Raw genomic sequence first — 25,969 nt, 5'->3', positions numbered from 1 at the left:
AGAAATTAAAGATAGTTTAAAAGATAAATAGGAATTAAAGATAATTTTGGAGAAATTTTAGGAAAAAAGATTATTTAGGTTATTGGGAAAATACATAATTATTTTCAAAAATGAAATGAAATAAAAAATACAAAAAATTCAAAAGAGTAAAAAATTTTTAAACTTCCTTATTTTAATATATATATATTGACTCACTTGTCAAATAAAAAAGCTACTTTGCTGATTATATGGATAACGTGGCTCTATCATCCGTCGTTGAAGGGAGCCCTTCCTCCCTTTTAGGAGTGAAACTGCGGAAGCGAATCCCCGATAAGGGCATTTACGGCAACGCGGAAGTATGAACCCAGAAAGACTCCAAAGTCCAAACCCTAATATTCTCCAAACGAAACCCTAAATTTGCTTCTTTAAATACCTCACTAATCTCTTCCTCTTCCTCTCCATCCCTCCTCCGTTCTTCTCTGTCAAAGCTTCTCTCTCTCTCTTCTTTACATTTCCTCTGATCTTCGTCTCTCTATAGTCCTACATTTTCAGTCTCAAAGCAACTGAAGATGATGATAGGTTTTGTCGCCCCAGTCTTACAAGCATCTCTTGATGCGACATGGTGATCGACAAATTCTATATCTGATTCCTTTTACCAAACCCAAAAGAACAACTTTCTGTTTTCCTTCTTTTTTCTCCCCAAAAACTCTTTTTATCTTCTGTAATAGATGGATCCGATCAATTTTTGCTGTTTTTGATTCCTTTTTCCTCTTCAGTTTTTATTTATTTCTTGTGAATCTGAAATTTGCAGAGAGACATGAAGAATTTTATCCATCTATTCTGTATACAGAATGATGAATTCTAAACATGCACTACCATCTGATCTCTCTTGCTTTCCATTTAGATCTCTTTTCTTCTCTTTTTTCGCTTTCGTTCGTTCTTTTTGACTTCAAAACCCTAATGTTTGCAATCAATGATGAAGGCTTTTAATCTCTACTGAGGTTCTCAGTGATTATTATCTCAAAAAATCACCATCTTTCGGCTGAGATTGCATGTATGAATTATAATTCCAATATTAGTTTGATTCGTAGCTGCAATGCCTGAGGTATCTGATGCCTTGTCTGCAACTTCCAATAGCTGGGCGTCTCGTTTGGAAGGCAGAGATCGAAAACAGATCTTGCGACACAGGTTGCTCACGTTCCAAACAAGCTTCCTGTTACTTTATCCCTGTTTACATCATCTGATTTTTGTAGTATTATTATCATATAATTTTCTTATTTTAGTATGTTGTTGCTTCTTACTGGTGAACTCGCTCCTAGATAAGTAATGGAGGATGATCATGTTTCAGAAGCATATATTGATAGAAGGAATCTCGCCAGTATAAAACAGCACGGTGGGTTCTATCTGGCCTCACTGTGTTACCTGTCTCCTGGTACATATTTTCAGATAGAATTCTTCTCTCCTCTGTTTTCAACCTATAAATGACGAAGCCAATTTGCAGAGCAAGGGCGCCCAAAAATTAGATGACGCTACTTGCATTGAAGGTTGGCAATATCATTCAGCGATTCTCCGTGCCTATCAAATCCACTCCATTTTGAATATGGCCTCGAACAATTCGCTACATACAATTTTATTAGTTTTTTCCAATATAATTGAAATTTAATAGTAAACTTTTGAATAAACGAATGAATAGTTTAAATGTTCTTCAATGAAAATTTTAATTGAATAAGCAGTAATTGTTGAAAATAGGATCTCCTTTCGAGAAGAAAATCGAAAGGGAAGAACAGGTTCGGTTTCATCGATACCTTTATAAATTTTTACTACTTAGCGCTCTGAAGTCTGAAAGTACTAAATTGGTATCTGAGGCTGATACTTAATTTAGGAAAATGTCCTCTGGCCCAACGTAGAATTTGACTACTTGATTGAAATTTGAGACTGATTCTTTTAAGATAAAAGAGGCTCAACGCTCAAATTTGAATTCGGTTATTTAACCGGAAGTCGAGGTTGATGCACCAGTTTGGTTAAGAAGTCGTTTCTGATTTAGAAGTTGAATGCCTGACATTCAACGTTGGAGTGGTGAGGAGTTCTAAATAGGCTGGCATCATTCCCTCTGTTGGCTTTACTTTGCGAGGAGTCATTAATATTTTGTGAAGAATCACCAAAATTTCTTTGTTGATTTTAAGGGGTATTTGGAGTTTTAATCCACACTAAACCCAGTTATATAGCCCAAGTGGATTCGAATAGTGAAACTCCTAGATTTGTTGATGTGGTTAGGTTAACGTCAAGACAATTGCATTTTTATCTCTGGCTTCTCTGTGCCATGCTTGGTTCAATGGTGCCATCATTCCACAGGTTGTAGTCCTTTAGCAAAGTACATGTAAACCCAAGGGTTCGTTAAAGTTTTATCAATGTTCGGGTATTGCTAAAATTAGTATTTTCCATTTTATACTCCCTAATCATGAATTTCAGCTGCAAAGGTCCAAGTTCATGTTTGCAGATTTAGAGTGAGAAAGGATCATATGCATTTGCAGATTTAGAGTGAGAAAGGATCACCACCCGGAGTGAGTAGACTAAATTAATCATAAAAGAATAAAAATATAATAATAAGTAAATCATAAAGAAATTGAGCTAAGGGGGAGAATGAGTTATAAAAACCTTCCCTTTAATTTCATTTTAATAAAAACCTTCCCTAAATTTTTAAAAAATTTAATAAAAAACTCCATTCTGTCACTAATTAAACAGAACGTATAAAAATTAATCGTCAGGCATCCTACCTACGAGATACACTTAGAAGAAACAAGAGCCAATAAATATCAGCAACCATAGTCCATTAAACAAGGAAAAACTGATGCGATATATGCCAATGGTAAACTGATGGAATCGAGCCTCGTCCAATCTTTATCTTGAAAAAAGAAATTGTAATCAATAAGCCAAACCTTGAAGTAGATGGCGATTCCCATAAACAGACTAGTGGTGCATAGGAGCTTCCATTCAGGAAGTGAATTTGAAAATGGCATGTAAACCGTAGCTAATACTCAATCCCTGAATTGAGAAAGATATTTGGCCTAGTTAATACTCAAATCGTGTGTTTAAATTAAAAGATCACCTTTGTTACTTTCAGAAAGACGGACAAATGGTAAAGGGCATTTTTTCAATTTATTATCTAAAATGCGGTGTTGTTCGAACTCATTCACATCTGCCATAACCATAGCTGCAGCGATTCATTGACACGATCCTGTTTGCTTTATATTGAAACACCTAGCGATTTTTTTTCTTAACCATTTGTGTGTTTGTTTTAAATTTTAGCAATTCTTGGTATTCCGAGCAATGGCGACGCTGCAAGAGTTTAGTGGTGTTATTTTCTTTTGCTCTGAAAAAGAACAGAAGCCAATTGTGGAAGTGTTGTCGCTCAAATGAGGGCAATTTGGGATTTTAAAAAATTTTAAATGTTCTGCAGAATAGTTAACGATAATTTCATAAGTTTATTACGTTTCTGGTATGGGTAAATGACGGAGGGAGGTTTTTCTTTAGTGTTTTAAAATTTTAGTGGAGGTTTTTAATAAAATGAAATTAAAGGAAAGATTTTTATGATAATTAAAAAATTTATCTTATATTATGAGGTTTGTGACAAAGACCCTCTATACTTTATTTTGCTATAAAGACTCCTGTATTATGACCGTGAGATAAAAATCACCTTTCATTAGTTTTTCGTTAAAATTCGTCATTCTAATGTCAATTTGAATAATACACTGTTCATCTTTACCGACCTTCATGATATACAAGAACACCAACGGCGCTTAAGGGGTTGATGAGGATAAGCGTCGCTATTGTTCGTGTTCGTGTATCGTGAAGGACGGAGACAAAAACCCCCTACCAGCACCTTCAATGATGATCATGCCTTGCGTGAAAGGGGGTTTGATGAGGATGATCCGCTCGTGGCTCTGTCCTTCACTTTCCCGATCAGGGTCATCGGGTTCTCTCCTCGGTGAGTTCGTGTAACCCAGTATAAGAGGAAGAAAGAGAGAGATCTCTATTTCTACTACTGATTAGTTGATCCAGAAACGATGCCTCGGCAATTTCTGGTTCGGAGGCCATGGATGATAGAGGAAAAAAATCAGAAATCAGATGAAGAAAGAGGCAACGAGAGAGATGACGATGACGATGATTAGATACTTATTAAGGAATACAGAGAGGGGGTGAAAGACGGAAAGGTAAAAATACAAAGACGATGAGAAAGAGAAACGTCCACAGGAAATAGGAAGGTTGTGGAAAGTTCTGGACAATATGCTTTCAAACCCGCTAATAAATAATGTTCATTGTTTATCAATCTTGGAGATGATCTGGCTACCGGCAACGTTGGGCTAGATGGACCTACAAGGGATGAATCAGAGAACCCATGGTTGTCTACTTGGTAGGGTGGCTCCGATGCATAAGTTAGCACTTGGTTGGGAGCTGAAAATGATATTAGATTGTGAGAGAGTTAGAGAGCAGAGATTATTTCACCTTCGCCCCTGTGGGGTGAGGCCTTTATATACTGGAGTCCTTGTGGGTTTGGTGGAGTTGTTCCTGGATCCCTGCTGTGACAATATCCGTTTCCGTGTTAGTTGGGGATAACGCCACTAACTGGTAAGGTTGCCTATTTTCGCCTGAATCGGGGAGTAGGTGAGATAATATTAGCCGTTACAAGGTACGATCTCGTAAGACACGGAGTATGGTAACGAGATCCTCGGGGTTGCCATGCGGTGGTCGGTCTGACTAGGAGGCAAACTGCCTGTAAGGTGGCAGGCTGCCTGGTGGCGAGCTAACTAGTGGCGAGCTGCCTGTGAGGTGCCGGGCTGCATGGTGGCGAGTTGCCTGTGAAGTGCCGGGTTGCTTGGTGGCAAGTTGACTAGTGAAGTGTCGGGCTGCTTGGTGACGTGTTGCCTGTGAGGTGCCAGGCTGTATGGTGGCGAGTTGCCTATGAAGTGCCGGGCTGCTTGGTGGCAAGCTGCCTAGTGGCGAGCTGACTAGTGAAGTGCCAGACTGCTTGGTGGCGAGCTGCCTATGAAGTGTCGGGCTGCTTGGAGGCGAGCTGCCTGGGAAATGCCAGGCTGCTTAGTGGCGAGCTGCTTGTGAAGTGCCGGGCTGCTTGGTGGGGAGCTGCCTAGGAAGTGTCGGGATGCACCTGGTTGTCATGAGGTGCCATGTGTCCTAATGTCATTGGAGGGCCAAATCCGCCCTCATCATTTGCCCCCCACTCCCGAGTTGAAAGTAACTTGGCGAAGGGAGTAGATTTCTCCTTTTGACCCGAAATTCGATGAGCTCATAAGTGTTGATTCAATTCCTTAGGCTCTGGGAGCGACTCGCGATCCACTCTTGGATTTTGCCCATGCCGAAGAGGCGACTGGGTCTTATGTGGTGCCGAGGTCTCTGCCAATTCGGTACTTTAGCCCTTAGGCTTTGAGAGTGACTTATAGTCCACTCTCGTTGATTTTGTCCATGCCGAAGAGGCGATTGTATCTTATGTGATATTTTAACCCTTAGGCTCTGAAAGGGACTCGTAGTCCACTCTCCTTGACTTTGCCCATGCCGAAGAGGCTACTGGGTCTTATGTGGTGCCGAGGTCTCTACCAGTTTGGTACTTTACCTCTTAGGTTCTCGGAGCGACTTATAGTCCACTCTCGTTGATCTTGCCCATGCCGAAGAGGCGACTATGTCTTGTATGATATTTTAGCCCTTAGGCTCTAGGAGCGACTCGTAGTCCACTCTCCTTGACTTTGCCCATGCCAAAGAGGCGACTGGGTCTTATGTGATGATGAAGTCTTTTATCAGTTCATCAATTCGCGCCTGGGCCAGGCCGCCAGGTCGGCGCCCGCGCTAGGCTGCGCCAAGTCGGCGCATGTGCCAGGCTGCCAGGCCGCCAGGCCACGCGCAGGTTGCTTGGCCGCGCTAGGCCGCCGGGTGGGCGCCTTAGATCTATGATTGCACTGCATCAGCCTCGGGATGTCGATCACCGACTCCTACAAGAAGCTAATAGGAGCTCGACCAACGGGGGCAACACTACTAACTTTAGGTCGCCAGCTCGCACGGGAGCTTTGGAAGGCTCGACCACCAAGGGCGCCAATGTAGTCCGTTGGCCGTCAATTCCCGCGGAAGCCACGAAGAGCTCATCTTTGTAGAGGGGACCTCGCGAAGAGGACTAACGAGGTTTTATCTGGATTGAAAGTAAAGTTGGTAGAACTGCTTAGTCTGTTAGCACTTCATGCATAGTCTTTGAGTTCATAAAAAATGGAAACTATAAAGCGAGAGCTTTAGTTTCTAAAAAATGGGGACTCAGCTTTCTAGGAGAAGATGACTTAGCTTTTTGTAGCGTTTCCCACCAACATCACCCAACTCTTGATTGTCCCGGGCGTGAGATTTCTATACCACGTGCGTGCTACCCCTTTAAAGGTCGTAGAGAAGGCAACGCACATGGAAGGAGGAAGTGGGGCGTTCACTAGCACAGTTGCCTGAGGCATAGTTAGTGCTGGGATCCCACCCAAGGAGAGCGGTATGGTGAACAGACCGATGCACATAGTCGGGATCTGGGGTTGCCCCCCGGAGACAATCATTTCACTGTTTTGCCTGGCGTTGTAGGAGGATGCCATCGATTCTGAGCTTGAGATTTTTGAATGGAGACAAGGGCTTTTAGTAGCGTTTCCCACAGACGGCGCCAAATGATGTGGCACAATCCGGTTGCTCTCCACAGGAGATGATCTGGCTACCGGCAACGACGGGCTAGATGGACCTGCAAGGGATGAATCAAAGAACCCAGGGTTTTCTACCAAGCAGGGTTGCTCCGATGCTTAAGTTAGCACTTGATTGGGAGTTGAAAATGATATTAGATTGTGAGAGAGCTAGAGAGCAAAGATTACGCCTCCCTTCACCCCTGAGGGGTGAGGCCTTTATATACTAGAGTCCTCGCGGGTTTGGTGGAGTAGTTCCTGGATCCCCGCTGTGACAGGATCCGTTTCCATGTTAGTTGGGGATAACACCACCAACTGGTAAGGTTGCCCATTTCCGCCTGAATCGGAGAGTAGGTGAGATAATATTAGCCATTATAAGGTACGATCCCGTAAGACGCGGAGTATGGTGATGAGATCCTCGGGGTTGCCATGCGGTGGTCGGTCTGACTAGGAGGCAAGCTGCCCGTAAGGTGCCAGGTTGCCTGGTGGCGAGCTACCTGTGAGGTGCAGGGCTGCATGGTGGCAAGCTGCCTGTGAAGTGTCGGGCTGCTTGGGGGCGAGCAGCCTAGTGTCGAGCTGACTAGTGAAGTGCCAGGCTGCTTGGTGGCGAGTTAACTAGTGAAGTGCCGGGCTGTTTGGTGGCGAGCTGCTTGTGAAGTGCCGGGCTGCTTGGTGGCAAGCTGCCTGGGAAGTGCCGGACTGCTTGGTGTCGAGCTGCCTGGGAAGTGCCGGGCTGCTTGGTGGCGAGCTGCCTTGGAAGTGCCGGGCTACTTGGTGGCGAGCTGCCGGGCTGCACCTAGTTGTCATGAGGTGCCATGTGTCATAATGTCATTGGAGAGCCAAATCTGCCCTCATCAAATGCCTTTTCGTAGATTTCAGAGAGAAGATTCTTTCATTTCATTTTTTATATTAATTTAATTTATGGCCTTTTTCAATATTTTCCTGAGGGAGGAGGAGGATGAGAGATGGATGGTGGAGGAGATGGAAGTCGCGTCCTCTATTTTATATGTCCCGACAGTCGACAAAAGAATGGATTGGGATTGGGATTCGGTTAGCTCTTCCCTTACTTCCTGCTCTTAGCGGCGAAAATCCCAATCCCTACTTTTAAAAGGGATTACCGCCATTGCTGTTAGCGTATCGTGAGGTTATGGAAGATGACAGTATTTTTTCCCAATTGTCTCTGATGAGGGCGGATTTGGCCCTCCAATGACATTGTGACACATGGCACCTTAGAACAACTAGGTGACGCCCGAAACCACTCAGGCAACAACTTGCCAAGTTGATGGTGTCCAACCTAGTGGCCTGGCACAGGCGCCAACCTGGCAACCTGGCCCTAGCGCGACCTGGTGGCCTGGCACAGGTGCCAACCTGGCGACCTGCGAGATGTACTCATCGACAAATTCGGCATGCATATCCTAACACTCCCACGATCCTTGGAAGTTGGCCCACGTGCCCAACGATCCGGAGGGTGGTCAACGTGCCTGGCGGTTATCCCCGGGAATCTCGAACCACTTAGACGACCTCGTAGAAATCTCGGATATGGTGCGTGAAGCCCACGCCAAACAATGCCTATATAAAGGCACCAACCCCAATGGCATGTGAGCCAGCAAGCAAGTAAACAAATTCTAGCTCTCATACTTTGTGATTTTTAGCTCGTAGTCTACTATGAGAGTACTGACTTAAGCATTAGAGTGAACTCGCCGGGTCAGCCACCCTGGGTCCTCTAACATTTGGTTCCTTGCAGGTTTCTAAAGAGCAACGAAGCTCATCAATCCAACTCGTCACCAAGCAGCTCGACACCTCATATTCAGCTCGGCACCTAGTCAGCTCGACACCTCACAGGCAGCTCGACACCTGGTCAGCCCGGCACCTCACAGGCAGCTCAACACCTGGTCAGCTTGATACCTCACAGGTAGCTCGCCACCTGGTTAGCTCGGCACCTCATAGGCATCTTGGCACTATAGTCAGCTCGCCACCTAGCCTGCCCAGCTCGACTCAGCTTGGCAACCAAAGTTCTCCACTTCGGCTTGAGTCATCGGCCACTTGGAAGCAGACCGAATGACGAGGTACTTAGCACAAAAAATGTTGACACATCACCAAAAAATCAATTCACCAAATTGGCGTCGCCTGTGGGAAATGCTATAAAAAACTAAGTTCTCATCCTCCGAAAGGCTAAGTCCTCTTCTTCTAGAAAGCTAAGTTCTCACCTTTTAGAAACTAAAAGCTCTCACTTTCTAGTTTCCATTTTTTATGAACTCAAAGACTATGCAGGAAGTTGATGCCCAACAGACTAAGCAGCTCTACCAACTTTATTTCAAATCGGATAAAGCCTCATCAGTCCTCTTTGCGAGGTATCCTCTACAAACTGCATGGATGCCCCTGCCGGTCGAGCTTTCCAAGGCTCCCGTGCGAGCTGGTGACCTAAAGTCAGTAGTGCTGCCCTCGTAGGTTGAGCTCCTAGTAGCTTCTTGTAGGAGTGGGTAACCGACGCCACTAATGAGGCTAATGCAGCACAGCCTAGCCCAAGCATGACCTGGCATTGGCACGGCTTGGCACAGGCGCCAACTTGGCGGCCTGGCCTAGCGCGACCTGGCGGCCTGGCCTAGCACGACCTGGCGGCATGGCCCAGGCGTGGCCTAGAGGCCTCGCCCAACGCGACCTGGCGGCCTGGCCCATGTGCGGTTTGGCAGCCTAGCACATGCGCCGACCTGGCGACTTGCAAGATGTGCTCACCGACAAATTCGGCATGCATATCCTAATACTCCCACGATCCTTGGAAGTTGGCTCACGTGTCGAACGATCTGGAGGGTGGTCAACGTGCATGGCGGTTACCTCCGGGAATCTCGAACCACTTAGATGACCTCACAGAAATCTCGGATATGGTGCGTGAATCCCACACCAAACAATGCCTATATAAAGGCACCAACCCCAATGGCAAGTGAGCAAGCAAGCAAGTAAGCAAATTCTAACTCTCATACTTTGTGATTTTTAGCTCGCAGTCTACTATGAGAGTACTGATTGGTTCCTTGCAGGTCTTTAAAGAGCAACGAAGCTCATCAATCCAGCTCGTCACCAGGCAGCTTGACACCTCATAGTCAGCTCGCCACCAGGCAACACGACACCTCACAGGCAACTCAGTACCTAGTCAGCTCGGCACCTCACAGGCAGCTCGGCACCTAGGCAGCCCGACACCTCACAGGTAGCTTGCCACCTAGTCAGCTCAACACCTCATAGGCAACTCAACACTATAGTCAGCTCGCCACCTAGCCTACCTAGCTCGACTCAGCTCGGTAGCCAAAGTTCTCCACTTCGTCCTGAGTCATCGGTCACTTGGAAGCAGACCAAATGACAAGGTACTTAGCACCAAAATTGTTGATACATCACCAAAAAATCGATTCATCAGTCTCGAATAGATATTATAAGTTTTCCCAATTGTCCCGAATAGATATTATAAGGGTAGTATGGGGATTAAAAAATATTCTAAAGGTGGATTTTAACAGAAAATTTACAGAAGGGGATCTTTGTCTCACGGTCATAGTACAAAGGGTCTTTGTCGTAAAATAAAGTACAGGGGGTCTTTGTTATAGACCCCATAGTACCTGGGGGGGTCTTTGTAATTTATCCAAATTAAAAATACATAAATAAATAAATAAAACTAAAAAAAGGGGTAATTTCATATAACAAATAAACAAAAAGGTTCTAAGGAAATAAAAAAAGAGAAATATAAAAATTAAACCAGATAAAATTAACAAAAAATATAAAAAGTATATAAAAAATATAAAAAAATAAATAATAAAAATAGGGTAGATTATCCTTTCATCCTTTGTATTGTTTTGTGTTTGGTATTAGTTTCCTTAAATGTTCTTATGTGTTTATCCTTGTTTAATAATCCCATGTGGGTTCCACCTATTGGACTCAAGAAAGGGGTACCTAATCCCTTCCCTCTCCCATCCAAGTCTTACTCGGACTAGTGTAGTCAATGCATTGGGCTTTGGAGTCACTATTAAAACAAAGCATTTTGAAAGTCAAAGACTAGGAAGGTGACAATCTCGGATGGCGATCAGGAAGGTGACGAGGAAGCGATGCCTAAGATTCAATTTCCACCTGAATTGAGGAGAGAAAACTTCTGGTAATGATTGCTACGAAAGAGGGGAGAGGATATGCTGGAGCTAGCAGAGGTTATCGGGCTGAAAACTACCACCCCTTTGGTTCTCTATAACCTTAAAAAATGGTTCAATGGGGACCAAAGGGAGAGGAATGCAATGGGGGCAAAGAAAACAATGTAAGAGAGTGAGAGAGAGGGTGATATGAGAGAAAGAGCAAGAGGAAAATCTGAATTGCCGCTTCCAAGAGTTGCAATGGTGGTGGTAGAGAAGAAATGGAAATGGGGGAGAACTGGGGAAAGGAAGAAGAGAAAAAAAAGAGGAGAGAAAAGAGAGGAGATAGATCTGGTAGTGGAAGGAAGAAAAATGAATCGCCGCCACAGCAGCGTCAATGAGAGAATGAGAGAGAGAAGAAGAACAAGAAGAAGTGGAAAGGAAAGGGAGTGAGAGAAGGAGAAGAGATAGGACTGAGAGTGGGTGCCGTCGCCGCTTCTCCGTTTTCGTTCAAAGAAGAAGAAGAAGAAGTGGAAAGGAAAGAGAGTGAGGGAAGGGAAAGAAATCGGACTGTGGGTGCCGCCGCCGCTTCTTTGTTTTTGTTTGAAGGGAGAAGACGGTGAAATGTTTGATTTCTGATTACCTGGAATGAGAAAATTAGGTTTGTACTTATAATAAGGATAGTGGTAGTTTGGTAATTTTGGGGTTTCTAAGGGGTATTTTGGTAACTTTGAGAAAATGGGCCAAACCGTGTCTAGAAGGGTTAAACTGGATCTTCTGGTTCAATGGTGGGGATTTTTGGGCTGATAAAAGGAGGGTTGATATGTGTTTGACTACGGAGTGGGATCATGCATGTGTGGGCTAGTAAAATTGACCGAAATGAAATCTTTTTAGATGAAAGGGCAAATGAGGGTATTCTTGGCTGAAATTTCATAGGGTGGGGTTTTCGGATATTCCGGGTTGATTGGTGGGGTCAGATTAGCCCAATTGGGCATATCTAGAAAGGGCCCAATTCGGTTAATCTAGGGACTCAAAAGAGAATCTTTATGTGATCGAGGAGCAAACAAGGTCTGTTTTGGATAAAATTTCACAGGGTAGGAGTTTTGGGTTGTCTGAAGTGATTGGTAAGGTTATATTGAGCCAACTAGTCCTGGATCAGGTGGGCTTGTAATCCGATCAATTTGAACCTTGAAATGGATTTTTGGTAAGATTGAAGGGAAAACGAAGGTATTTTGGGTTGAGATTTCACAGGTGGGCATTTGGGGCTGTCTGGGATCTGATGATGAGGTTTGATCAGTCTAAGAGGGTCAAGATCCTAGGAATTTGGGTCAATGAGATGTTTCAGAATGAAATCCTGGTTTGGTAGAAGGGCGAGTGGATAAATCTAGGGATGAAATTTTATAAGCAGGTAATACAGTATGTCTAGAGTCTAAAGGTGTGGTCTGATCGGTTCGGATGTGTCAAGATCAAGGTAATCTTGGTTTTGAATGTTTAGGCTAACGAGAAAGGTCAAAATGGAACCTTCGTTTGATGAGGGGGTAAACAAGGGAATCAGGAGATGAATTTTGATGGATAGGTATTTTGGGAGGTCTTGTGTCTAATGGTGGAGCCAGATCTTGTGGTCGAAGTGTAAGTGGGTGTTGATCGAGGCCATCGGATAGGTATCAGGCAGATTTAACAGTGGATCTTAAAGGGATGAGAGATCCATTATATAGATGGCCGAACCTTGCAAGAAGGTTGGGTGAAATTTCAAAAATTTCTCTCTCCTATCTGGGAATCGCATTCCCTATTTTAGAAAACTGCATTTTCAGGTATCATTCTTGAAACAAAACTGAACCAGATCTAAAACTAAAAGGGAGGTGATGGATATTCTTGATACGAAGTACTAGTAAGTCCAATGAAGGTGTTTACGCCCAAGGAGAAGACCAAAACTCGTCTCCACTAAAGATGACATAGTGTGTGGTGAAGAAGAATCAGTAGGATGGCTCTTCAGCAATAACCATAATTCTTCAGCAAGAATCGAATAAGGGTTGGTGAGAACGGCTTTAGATTGTTTCTTCAACTAAGAAACAATATCAAAAACCTTTGTTGATCAGTCCCACAAGTGGAGATGGAACTGGGTAGGGGTGGCAAGAACATGGGAGAACTTTGCAGATTACTGTGTTTTAAAACCGAGGAATTCATCCCTTATTTATAGCCTTCTTAGGATCAGCCTCCTAATCCAATTAGGAAGGAGTTTCTTGATCCAAATATTACATTTGGATATGGACTCTTAAGTGGATAAGACTTATCCTTCAACTAATCCTAATTAGTTTAAAACTGAATTCGCCCCCTTTTAATTAACTAACTTAAGCCTAGTTAGAATTTAGCCTTAGGCCCTTTAAGCTTATGTGCTCACTTATTCTTTAACCTGCTGCCCAGTTGGCTTTCTTTGTATGGCGTGGGACCCTAACATTGATCTACACATCAGCCACATGGGTTCAACCCAGCCTTTGTTACAAGGCCAAGCTGAATTAAATGTATGAGACAATGAACCTTTGAGTCCATCACCATGGGCTCTCGATGGGCCCAACATTTACACTAAATGGTTCTTGGATCCAGCCACCTTATGAAATCCCAAGAACTGTGGGCAGATGCAAGATTAGCCCATCAGGTATTACCCTCAATGGTCTTACACTTAACATCTCAGCCCATAATGATCAAAATACTACCCGACAGGAGAGGATCTCTCCATCGGCTGCAACGTACAGTGCTACACTCTCTACTCACATGGATCCCGGGAATTAAAACTTTTTGCAAACATTTTGAAACCATAACATATATATGTATATCTATCTCTATATAAATATATTTTTTTCAAAAACAAATTTCAACGTTTGAAATCAACTGCCGACAGTTTAGGTTTCCATAAGAGAGAGTGCATTCCCTGATCATTCACTTTGTCCGACAAAAGGGCTGATCCTGTCATTATGATCACCCACTCAGGTGAATTCTCGGACTATCCCAACATACCTAGATTTTGACCCCCTTTAAGGATCTTACTGATTGGCATATCAAAGATAGCCCAATCCGACACCTAGTGCAGTACCATAATCGAGTCAAGGGTAAGGTGTAACATTGTAGTTTTGCCCATCTGTCTCCAAGGTCCAAGGTGTAACATTCCAATTTTTCCCATCTATCTCCAAGGTCTAAGGTGTAACATTCTAGTTTTTTCCATCTAACAACTCCCACTTGCACTTAGGTTCAATCGGGTACAAGCCAGAGTCTCATACTTTCCACGTGTTTCTCAAACACTTTCTGTGTCAGTGGCTTAGTCAATGGGTCTACTACATTTTCTGATGATGCAACCTTCTGAATCAAGACGTCCCTCTTCCAACTATCTCCCGTAGTACATGGTACTTCCTCTCGATGTGCTTTGACTTCGAGTGGGCTCGTGGATCCTTAGCCTAAGCAATGGCTCTAGTGTTGTTACACAACAGTGGTATGGGTGATGTGCTGGATGGAACTAGTCCTAATTCCTGAATGAACTTCTTCATCCATACGACTTCCTTGGTAGCTTTACTTGCGGCAATGTAATCGACATCGGTTGTGGAATCTGTTGTGGACCCCTATTTGCTATTTTTCCAGCTAATAGCACACAATCCTATCGTGAAGATATATCCAGATGTAGACTTTCTATCATCTAGGTCTGACTAGAAATCGACATCGGTATACCCCTGAATCTGTAGCGAATTACCATCAAATACTAGACAAAACTCTTTTGTCCTTTGCAGGTATTTTAGTATGTTTTTCACAGCGGTCCAATGCTTCTGTCCTAGGTGAGATTGGTATCTACTTACCACACTCACTGCCTAAGCAATATCAGGACGAGTGCACAACATGGCATACATGATGCTCCCTACGACTGAGGCATAGGGATCTCTTTCATGCCCTCAATCTCTTCGTGAGTCTTGGGAGACATACCCTTGGAGAGAGTGACTTCGTGCCTGAAAGAAACATTTCCTTTGTTGGAGTTCCCCATACTGTATCTTTTGACAATTTTGTCAATGCAAACAGACTGGGATAATCCTATTGTCCTCTTCGATTTATCTCTGTAGAAGGCTTCTCCAAGATCTTTCATGGAGAATTGTTATGAAAGCCATACTTTCACCGTAGTTAACATTCCTACATCATTCCCAATGAGTAGAATGTCATGTACATACAGAACCAAGAACGTAATCTTATCTCCACTGGTCTTCCAATAAACAGGGCTCATCCGGGTTCAGCTCAAAATCAAAGTATTTGATGGTAGAGTTAAACCGGATGTTCCAGCTTTTAGAAACTTGCTTAAGTCCATATATGGATTGGTTGAGTTTACATACCATGTGTTCCTAACCTGCAGTTATGAAACCTAGCGGTTGCTGCATATAGACATCTTCAGTAAGATCTTCATTCAGGAACACGGTTTTGACATCCATTTGTCAAATCTCATAGTCATGGTATGCTGCTACAGCTAGCAGGATCCTAATGGATTTAAGAATGGCCACAGGTGAAAAGGTTTCCTCATACTCGATTCCCTCTTTTTGAGTGTACCCTTTCGCCACAAGACGGGCCTTCTAGGTCTCGACCTTACCGTTGGGGCCCTTCTTCCTCTTATAGATCCATTTGCAACCAATTACTTTTACCCCAGGGGGCTGATCTATTAGAGTCCAGACTCCATTGGCCTCTATGGAGTCCATCTCAGCTCTCATGGCATCTACCCACTTCTAGGAATCTATGTCCAACATACCTTCCGTATACGTCACAGGAGCCTCCTTACTAGTCATGGCTCCCACCAAGTAACTTTCTTGGTCATATCCGCAACGAACTGAAGGTTTGGAAACCCAAGTAGATCTTCTAGGTTGGTTATTTTCTGCAGCAGGTGGGACATCTCCCACTATCCCAGGGCTCTCCTCATCAAGAACAACTTCCTAATGAAGATTATCCAGGATGTAATCTTCCTCTAGGAAGTAGGCATTTCTACTACAAAACACCTTTTGCTCTTTTGGATCGTAGAACAAGTAACCTAAAGAGCCTTTCGGGTAACCTACAAATAGGCAACGACTGGTCTTGAATTCTAATTTGTCTGCACTAGTTCTTTTAACATGTGCTGGATAACCCCAAATCTTCAAGTGTCTCACACTTGGTTTCTTACCGGTCCATAGATCATATGGAGTCTTAGGAATGAATTTGGTTGGAACTCGATTCAGCACATAAATTGTAGTCTCTAATGCAAAACCCCAAAAGGATTTGGGTAACTCTAAGTGGACGAGAAGTGAATGGACCATATCTAATAGAGTCTGATTTATCCTCTCTCACACACTGTTTAATTGTGGTGTAGCAGGAGGAGCCAGTTGTGATACAATCTCGTTTTCTTTTATGTAATCCCTGAATTCGTTAGAGAGATACTCGCCACCTCGATCTAATCAAAGGGTCTTAACCGAACTGTTTCTCAACCTCTTGTCTGAACTCTTTGAACTATTCAAAGGATTCAGAATTATGTCTCAATAGGTACACGTAACCATACCGTGAAAAATCATCGGTAAATGTTATAAAATAAACGTGTTGGTTACATGTCCTAACATTCATGGGACCATCTACATCAGTATGTATAAGGTCAAGTGTGCCTGTAGATCTTTTAGGCTTTCTCAAAATGGCCGCTTCTTCATCTTACCCTGAAGGCAAGGTTCACAAATTGGAAGATCTTCTAGAGTTAGAAAATCCAAAGGACCATCCTTTACCAACCTTGTGTTATGATTTATATTAATGTGATCAAGTTGATAATGCCACAGACACATGGGATTAACTGTATCACGAGTTCTCTTCTTGGGGATTATTTCCAACATAATTTCGGTAATGTTGGTTTCCAGAGAATGATGGAGAACATAGAGACCAATCTCAAGTTCTCCGTTTGCGAGGAATTTGTTATTCCATTTAATAGTAATCACATTACTAAATAAGATAGACTAACCATCCAAACACAATTTTGAGGCAAAAATAAAATTTCTTCTTAAATTAGGTACGAATAGACAATCTTTAAGTACAATTATTCCTTCTCTAAAAACTAGTTCTACAGTTCCTATGGTAGTAGCTGCAACTATTGTATAAGTCCCCAAGTAGAGTGTTATTTCTTCGTCACTCAGTCTTCTACTTATCTTGAACCCCTGCAGTGAGTTACACACATGAGTCGAAGCCTCGGAGTCAATTAGCCATCAAACACTCGACCCATATGTAAAACTGCAGGGCTGTGAACAGCCCATATTGAGCCACATATTCAATTAAAAAATTTCAGGGCTGTGAACAGCCCATATTGACCCAATCTGGGTCGAATGGGTCTAGGGTTTAATGTTTTAATTAAAAAATCAATTCAAGAAGATGATCAGAAATTAAAAACTGATAAATGACAATCAAGAATCAACAAACAATTACAAGAGGGTTGTTCATAAGGCTGCAACCCTGCAAAACAAAAGTTAGTTCATAGATTGCAGTTTCTAAAACTGCAAATCGCAGATTGTCGAACCCAAATCTGCAAAATTTCTCCTTCATGCTTCAAACAATTCTTCCAATGAAAAAAAGGAGAAAACCTAAATTCTCTATTAATTACATCAGAATCAAATCCTATTCATTCCGTCTAGAAAATAAAAAAATTATGTACAGAGCAAGAATGAATAGAATAAAACAGTAGGTGCGCAGATTCATTGCGCCAAAAAGAATTCGATCTCCATCCTACGAACAACCCAGATTTCAAGAAATATAAATAGAACAATTCTAAATATATTGCAAAAAACAAAAGATTTAATTTCAGATCAATCACCCAAAAACTGGTAACCTATTTCCTAGGGAAAATGCAATCTACGCAAATCGGGTAGAACAATTTCTTTCGATTTGCGCAGATCAGATCTGGTTTATTTTTGGTTCAAGAATTGAATCTGGTTCTGATACCACTTAATGGATGAGAGATCCATCATATGGATGGCCGAACCGTGCAAAAAGGTTGGGTGGAATTTCAAAAATTTCTCTCTCCCATCTAGGAATCGCATTCCCTATTTTAGAAAGTTGCATTTTCAAGGATCATTCTTGAAACAAAACCGGACCAGATCTGAAACTAAAAGGGAGGTGAGGTATATACCTGAAACGAAGTAACAGTAACTCCCAATGAAGGTGTTTACGCCCAAGGAGAAGACCAAAACCCGTATCTACTAAAGATGACACAGTGTGTGGTAAAGCAAGATCAGTAGGATGACTCTTCAACAAGAACCATAATTCTTCAGCAATAATCGAACAAGGGATGGTGAGCATGACTTCAGATTGTTTTTTCAACCAAGAAACAATATCAAGAACCTTTCTTGATCAATCCCACAAGTGAAGATCGAAATGGGTAGGGGTGGCAAGAACAGGGGAAAACTCTGCAAATTACTGTGTTAAAAATTGAGGAATTAGGATAGAGTTTTTGATCCAAATCTTATATTTGGATCTGGACTCTTAAATGGATAAGACTTATCTTATCCTTCAAGTAATCCTAATCAGTTTGGAATTGAATTTTCCCCTTTTAATTAGCTAATCCTACTCTTTAACCTGTTGCCCAGTTGGCTCTCTTTGTAGGGCGTGGAACCCTAACATTGATCTACACATCAGCCACATGGGTTTAGCCCAACCCTTGTTACAAGAATTGGCTGAATTCATTGTAGGAGATAGTGAACCCCTGAGTCCATCACCAAGGGCTCTCTATGGGCCCAACATTTACACTAAATGGTTCTTGGATCCATCCACCTTATGAAAACCCAAGAAGTATGGGCAGATGCAAGATTAGCCCATCAGGTATTACCCTCAATGATCTTACACATAACCTCTCAGCCCATAATGATCAAACACTGCCCGACAAGAGATGACCTCTCCCTCGGCTGCAAGGTACAGTGTTGCACTCTCTACTCACATGGATCCAAGGAGTTAAAACCTTTTGCAAACATTTTGAAACCATAATATATATATATATATTATATGTATATATGTATATCTCTATATAAATATATTTTGCAAAAGCAAATTTCAACGTTTGAAATCAACTGCCGACAATTTAGGTTTCCATCGAAGAGAGTGCATTCCTCAATCATTCACATTGTCCGACAAAGGGGCTGATCCTATCACTATGATCACCCATTCAGGTGAATTCTCGAATTGTCCCCACATACCCAGGTTTTGATCCCCTCTAAGAATCTCACTGATTGGCATATTGATAACTCTGCATTTTGATGCCTTATGGACATCATTTTAGGGGTATTTACGGCCTTAGAATAACCAAAGTGTGTCGTTTTCCCAGTTAAAATCAATGTTGTGACCTCTAAGGGTCTCTGTGCAAATTTTGTGGAAAACTGGGAAGTTTTTAATGGTTAAAATGTAGTTTTCGGGAAGCTGGTCTGAAGTCCAACTGAGAAAATGGGTGTTTTTGTGAAAAACTGAGAGTAGGAGGGCGCCTTCTATCTGCTCAACCCAGAATGGTGCCTTTCCTACTGTATTATCATGCTCCCCTTTCTTTAGCAAACCCTAGGGCGCCTTGTAACCCATTCTTTTCATTCTTAGAAAACCCTAGGGTGCCACCTAACTACTAATCCTCACCATTCAGCCCCTAACCACTAGATCCTAGCCCTTCATTCCATATTCTATCTCAGCCATCCACTCTAGGGTGCCACCACCTCTTTTAATCTCCTCCTTTCAACCCTAAGCACCTCAATCTCCTCCATTCATTTCTAGGTGCCCAGATCTCAGCCCTACATAATATTAAGCGCCCTCTTCTTTTCTTCTCAGCCCTAGGATCACCCAGAATCATCCTTACCCTCCATTTGAAGCCCTATGGCGACCATTACTTTGCTAAAACCCAGCTGTCGCCCCCCGCTTTCTCTCTATTCCCAGTTGCGTCCACCCTTCTCTATAAAAAGAACCCCAGGGGCCCTATAGAAGGGGTTGATCAATTCACCCAGTTACAAGGCTAAGGTTTCTTGAGAAGTTCAAGGGTTGTAGAAGGGGGGACGCCCAGTTCTTGTCAGGAGACATTCCTGTAAGCCGTTCAACCAATCTGTAACTACCACCACTGGATCTGATCAACCACTCTTTTATTTTCTTCATTTTATTTTCTGTTATTTTTATTTCTGCATTCTTTTAGATTTAATTCTTGTTCGTTTCTCTGTTTTGCAGATCAGGTTTCATCTTGTTCAAGGCTAAGGTGTCTCGAGGGGTTCGAGGGTTGTAGAATGGAAGGACGCACGGTTCTTGTCAGGAGGGGTTCCTGCAAGCTGTCCAGCCGATCTACAACTACCGCCACTGGATCCGAATTCTGGATCAATTTTGCTTATGTCTTTTATTTCTTTTGTTGATTTCCGCACTTTGTTAAATTTTGAATTTTAGTTATTGTTTTGTTTAATTCCAAATCATTTAATTTCAGCAATAATAGATTTTATTTTTTTTCCGCAATTCTTGATTATGTTCTCTTGTCCGGATCTAAGTACATATTAATTTTTCCCTATCTTCCTCGTGGATACAACTCATTCTCATCCCTTTACTACGTTAGTAGTTGTTTGAGAATAAAAAAAAATTACAAATTATTAAACTGGTGTTCCAAAGTCGTTAACAACACGCTCCGGACGACACCAAGTTTTTGATGCTGTTGCTGGGGACGCAACAGAGAAAAAATTTTATTTGCTTTATCCATATCTGTTTAATTATTATTTTTTATTTTTGTTTTATTACTTGATCCGTTATCTGATTTTAATTCTTGTTTCTCTTCGATTTTTCAGGATGTAATAGCGAAAGGTGGGGTACTGTTGCAAAACTACGGGAGAGAAGACAAAAGAAGAATTAATTGGATTGTATTTCAGGTGTAGTCGTCCCATTTTATTTTTGAAATTTTTATTTTTATTTTTGAACTCTTTTTTTGGTAGAATAGTGATTTTTGAATTTTTAATTAATTTCTTTTTCTACATCCGATTTATTTTATTTTAGTTTTATTTTTCTTCCGTTTTGTTTCTAGATCTATTGTTTTTTCTTTATTTTAATTTCTTGTTCGAATTACTATCTTATTAGGTTTGTGTTTTTCTTTTATTTAAAAAAAAATAATAAATATTTCATTTTTTTCGCATGATTTTCTTTTGTTTATTTTATTTTTGATTTAATTTTTAGAATAGCAATTTTCTTGTTAGAATTTATTTTGGTAGTAGTTAATTTCGTTTTTAGCATACTTATTTCTTTTATTTTCTATTTGTCATAATTAATTGTTACCTTATTTAATTTCCTTTTTATTCGTGCTTTAATTGAATAATTAATTGTTAAATAGGAAATTGTTTAAATTTTCGAATTTCATAAATAAATAAATAAATAAATAAAATAAAAAATATTAATATTTAAATTTTTTTGCATTTGCATTCCAACATTTAGGGTTTCATATTCTAGAGCATGCATCATATAGGTTTATTTAATTGCTGAAATTTTTTTGTTAGTTGTGAATGTGTTAGGTTTTCTTTCTTTTTATTATTTTAATTGCATCTTGTGCTTAGTTTATTTTATTCTTTTATGTTATATTGCTAAATTACATATTAGAAATACTTGTTCATGTATTATAATTAGTTGCACCCATTTTGTTTGATTATTTTTGTTTCGTTAATACATTTAAAGGGCATCCAACTTGAATAAGATAAGGTGGGGATTTCATCACCCTCCTCGGCCCAAAATTCACCACCCTTCACGTGCGGTTTACCCTAAACCCTAATTTAAAATTTGGATAGCAAGATTCTATAGGGAAGCCTCACATTTGGTTCAAAGTTGTGCTGAATTTTAGGAGAGCTTGTGATTACATTCCATAACCGGCGGTTGGTGTCTAAGAAAAGAGGTTAAACGGCTATGCATAAACGGGTTTTGTGGTTACTTAATTAGGTCATTGTGAGAGCAAGGGGAACCTCCCACATCCCCACCTCTTAACTGGCCAACCAAAGGAAGTGGGGTAGTTCCAAGTGAACCAATCCTAGGTCTGCCCTAGGTCGTGTAGTTGATTTGTTTGCATTTTTTTAAAAAAATTTTAAATTTTCAAATTTGAATTTAAATTTAAAAAATTTAACTTTCAAATTAAAAAAAGAGAAAATAATAAAATAAAAAACATAAAAAAAGAAAAAAATTCAAATTTGAGTTTAAATTTCAAAATTCAAATTTCAACAAAATGGGGGTTAAAACAAAATGAATTCAATGGTCGGAGTTTTTGGAATGAGAAACGCCTTCCAACCTGAGCCACAGATAGATTGGAACCATGTGTCTCGACAACTGGACAAGATTAATGGGATGGCCCACATAATTGACCAAGTCCTTGCATATCGTCAACAAAGTGGCCCATACCCAACCTTGTCATCATATTCATCATGTTCCATCTTGCGCAAGCCTGGCCCATCATGTTAGCCAGTGCCCTGTGGCAGGCCCATGTCAACCAGTTAGTCCAAACTAAGTACATGCGGCCAACAAATTTTTCCAACCCAATGCTAACCCACTCTTTAGCCCATATAACCCTGGGTGGGAAAATCAGCCCAATTTCACTTACAGGGCCCAAGCCGAAGAAACCCCCCTGCCAGATATGCACTCTCAATGGTTTAAAGCCCAGACCCACTGGGAGTACAAAGATTACCATGGAACTCAACCGGCTCAACCATGTCAAACACATATACAGTCCTAGCAGTATCATCATCCATCTAACTCCATGGCCCAACAATTTCAGAGGCCATAAGTACAGAGTTCATTCCAGGAGGTGTACCCTAGGATCCAACCGGTCCAACCGTATCAGGCTTACCCTCAACCTCCTCAAACCCATACAGCAGATGCTCAATTCTTGCACCTTCAGTAGCTGACCTAAATCAGCAGCAGTCCATCGATAGATTAGAAAGCCGAATAGGACAGCTAGCCGAAGCTAAGAAGAGGAGAGGAGTAGGGCAACTACCGAGTCAACCGATTGCGAGTCCTAGAAATCAGCCACGGGTTTTCCTCCACAACAAATTCAACCACATCCTAAGAACCCTCAACCTGAAAATACCTTAAGGAGGTGGGAAGATTTTAGTGGGCCCATGTGAGAAAAAGAAAGTAGAAGAAGAAGGAGCAAGAAAACTATAAGTTGGGGGGGAAGAAAAAGGAAAGGAAAATTTAGAAGAAGAGACTATAGTGAACCAACTTGTAGTTCCCTTTCCAACTACACTCACAGCCGGGCCGATGCAAAAAGAGACTCACAACAAGGAGAGCCGGGAAGACCATATTAACTTCCCTCTCCTCGATGCGATCCAACATGTCCCGACCTTTGCCAAATTCTTAAAAGATCTGTGTACTCAAATGATGGAGCCATGATCAGCCCCACAAAGAATGATGCTCTCGACAGATATTAGTGCAACTTTTGTAAACCAACTTCCCCAAATAATGAAAGACCCTGGTCCTCCTCTCATAAGATGTGTCATCGTTGGAATCACCCTCGTTCGAGCTCTATTGGATCTTGGGGCCAGTATAAATTTGTTTTCATCCATTTATGATGGGTTTAGGATTGGCGAGTTAAAACCTACCCTGATAATTCTGCAACTCACTGATTGGTCAGTCAAGACTCCTCGAAGTGTTATTGAGGACGTCATTGTCAGGGTAGAGGGTTGTCACTTCCTAGTGGATTTTAACATCCCAAACATGACCCCAACCGAGGAACTGAACTATATCTCAATAAACTTAAGATGTCCGCTTTTAGCAATGGCCAATACAAACACTAACTGTAATTTGGGGGAAATGGACATTTCATTTAGGGAGCAGGAGGTCCAATTAAATGTTTTTAGTGCTTCCAAGACCTAGGGAGAGATGGATTCACAGTAGTGGATGACTTTTTAGATGACCTGTCTACCCCTTGGTTAGCCCAGTCTGAGCCCTATTTGTATAAAGATGAAAGTGAGTTGAAGAGTATAGATGAGAATAGTGCATGAGTGTGTCCGGCTGAAGACGTTAAACTTTGGGTTGGTTGCGAGGCAACCCAACGTAGTTTTTAGTGTTTTTGCAGTTAGGATTAGAGTTTTTCTTTTCTTGAATCGAGACTAGTTGGTAAACCTTAAACCCCTCTGGAAAACCTATTAATTGTTCCTTGTAGCCCAAGTCCATTGTGCATTAGTCCAGTCATGCCATTGGGGACAATGACATTTAAGTTGGGAGTGAGGAAAGAGAGAGAAAAAAATTTTGAAACAAATAAATTGAGATGCTAAGCCTTTAAATTTGTAGAATTAAAATTTCACTGAAAAATTAAAAAATTTTTCTATTAAAAAAGATTCCCAACCAAAAAAAGTTGAGGAAACTGATAAAAGAATATTGAATTTTATAGAAATTGGTAGCAAGTGATAGGAGTTAAAAGTGGTCTTATTTGAATATTGTTGAAACCATTTAGAACTTGGAAAATACTCCCAAGTTTGCCCCTGCTAAGATAAGAAGAGAAAGATTGAGAAATCAGACAAAAATTCTTCAAACTGTTAGAGACAGTGGAATGCCTTGAGCAATGTTGCAAAAAAAAAAAAAGAATAAAAGGTCAATTGACACCCTGGACTTAGTAACCGGGTCTCTTCACTTAAGTCAAGTGTCGAGATTCGCGTCAAACGGAAAAGAGAATGCCAAAGACAATCACCTAACACTTAGTAACCAAATCTCTTCACCTAAGGCAAGTGTCGAGATTCACATCAAATGGAGGAAGGTAGCAATAAAAAAATAAGTGTGCATAGCAAGTTTAGGGGTAGAAATCCACTGTCAAAAATAATAAGAAGAATATACGTCTGATTTTAAAAATCAATCTCATCTTATCAAGACTGTCTGCAAATGGAAGGGTATATAAGAATTTTTTTAACTAAGTTTCTGCAATATTCAAAGTAGGACAATTTTACCCCTTAAGCCCAATACAATCTATACAAAGTTTGAGAATGCTGGAATCAGGATACTTGACTAATTTTGTTAGGGATGATCTTTAGATGGGAAGGATATCTATGCTCAGTGTAATTTTATGGATGCATTGCTAAGGGACTAGCAAAGGTTAAGTTGGGGGGTGTGATAACTCTGCATTTTGATGCCTTAAGGGCATCATTTTCAGCCTTAGAATAATGAAAGTGTGCCCTCTTCCCAGTTAAAATCAATGTTATGACATCTGAGGGTCACCGTGCAAATTTTGTGGAAAATTGGGATGTTTTCATGGTTGGAATGCAGTTTTTGGGACGCTGGTGTGAAGTCCAGCTGAGAGAAGGGGTGTTTCTGTGAAAAACTGAGAGCAAGAGGGAGCCTCCTATCTGCTAAACCCAGAATGGCGCCCCTCCTACTCTATTAGCATGCTCCCCCTCTCTTTAGCAAACCCTAGGGCGCCTTTTAACCCATTCTTTTCATTCTTAGAAAACCCTAGGGCGCCACCTCACTGCTAATCCTCACCATTCAGCCCCTAACCACTAGATCTCAGACCTTCATTCCATCTTCTATCTCAGCCATCCACTCTAGGGCGCCACCCACCTCTTTTAATCTCCTCCTTTCAACCCTAGGCGCCTCAATCTCCTCCATTCATTTCTGGGCGCCCAAATCTCAACCCTACATAATATTAGTCACTATCTTCTTTTCTTCTCAACCCTAGGATCACCAAAGAATCATCCAAAGCCTCCATTAGAAACCCTAGGGCACCCATAACTTTGCTAAAACCCAGCTACCACCCCCTCTTTCTCTCTATTCCCAGTTGTGTCCACCCTTCTCTATAAAAAGGACCCCAGGGGCCCTGTAGAAGGGGTTGGTCAATTCACCTAGTTACAAGGCAAAGATTTCTTGAGGTGTTCAAGGGTTGTAAAAGGGGGGATGCCCAGTTCTTGTCAGGAGGGGTTCTTGCAAGCTGTTCAACCAATCTGCAACTACCGCCACTAGATCTGATCAACCACTCTTTTATTTTCTATTATTTTTATTTCTACATTCTTTTAGATTTAATTCTTGTCCATTTCTTTGTTTTGCAGATCTGATTTCATCCGGTTCAAGGCTAAGGTGTCTCGATGGGTTCGAGGGTTATAGAAAGGAAGAGCGCTCAGTTCTTGTTAGGAGGGGTTCCTGCAAGCTGTTCGACCGATCTGCAGCTACCGCCACTGGATCCGAATTCTGGACCAATTTTGTTTATGTCTT

General features: G+C 41.6%; 1 long non-coding RNA gene and 5 other non-coding genes across 6 annotated transcripts; all 6 read left to right on the top strand.

Annotated features, from left to right (window-relative positions):
• Positions 1 to 349: 349 nt before the first annotated feature.
• LOC148801363 (uncharacterized) lies at positions 350 to 2,407 on the top strand. Its single transcript, XR_016083433.1, has 2 exons — positions 350 to 1,167; positions 1,299 to 2,407. It is a non-coding gene; the product is annotated as an uncharacterized LOC148801363 (long non-coding RNA).
• Positions 545 to 628, top strand: LOC148801368 (small nucleolar RNA U31b). Its single transcript, XR_016085099.1, has one exon. It is a non-coding gene; the product is annotated as a small nucleolar RNA U31b (small nucleolar RNA).
• On the top strand, positions 790 to 868 carry LOC148801367 (small nucleolar RNA Z195/SNORD33/SNORD32 family). The gene has a single exon (XR_016085094.1). It is a non-coding gene; the product is annotated as a small nucleolar RNA Z195/SNORD33/SNORD32 family (small nucleolar RNA).
• On the top strand, positions 945 to 1,032 carry LOC148801366 (small nucleolar RNA Z196/R39/R59 family). The gene has a single exon (XR_016085095.1). It is a non-coding gene; the product is annotated as a small nucleolar RNA Z196/R39/R59 family (small nucleolar RNA).
• Positions 1,269 to 1,419, top strand: LOC148801365 (small nucleolar RNA snoR137). The gene has a single exon (XR_016085096.1). It is a non-coding gene; the product is annotated as a small nucleolar RNA snoR137 (small nucleolar RNA).
• Positions 1,480 to 1,604, top strand: LOC148801364 (small nucleolar RNA snoR86). Its single transcript, XR_016084964.1, has one exon. It is a non-coding gene; the product is annotated as a small nucleolar RNA snoR86 (small nucleolar RNA).
• Positions 2,408 to 25,969: the final 23,562 nt, after the last annotated feature.

This window comes from Nelumbo nucifera, chromosome 3, assembly GCF_055504915.1.
Source record: "Nelumbo nucifera cultivar China Antique chromosome 3, China Antique-T2T, whole genome shotgun sequence".
In the NCBI taxonomy this organism is placed as follows: Eukaryota; Viridiplantae; Streptophyta; class Magnoliopsida; order Proteales; family Nelumbonaceae; genus Nelumbo; species Nelumbo nucifera.
This window is presented reverse-complemented; position numbering and strand designations above follow the sequence as displayed.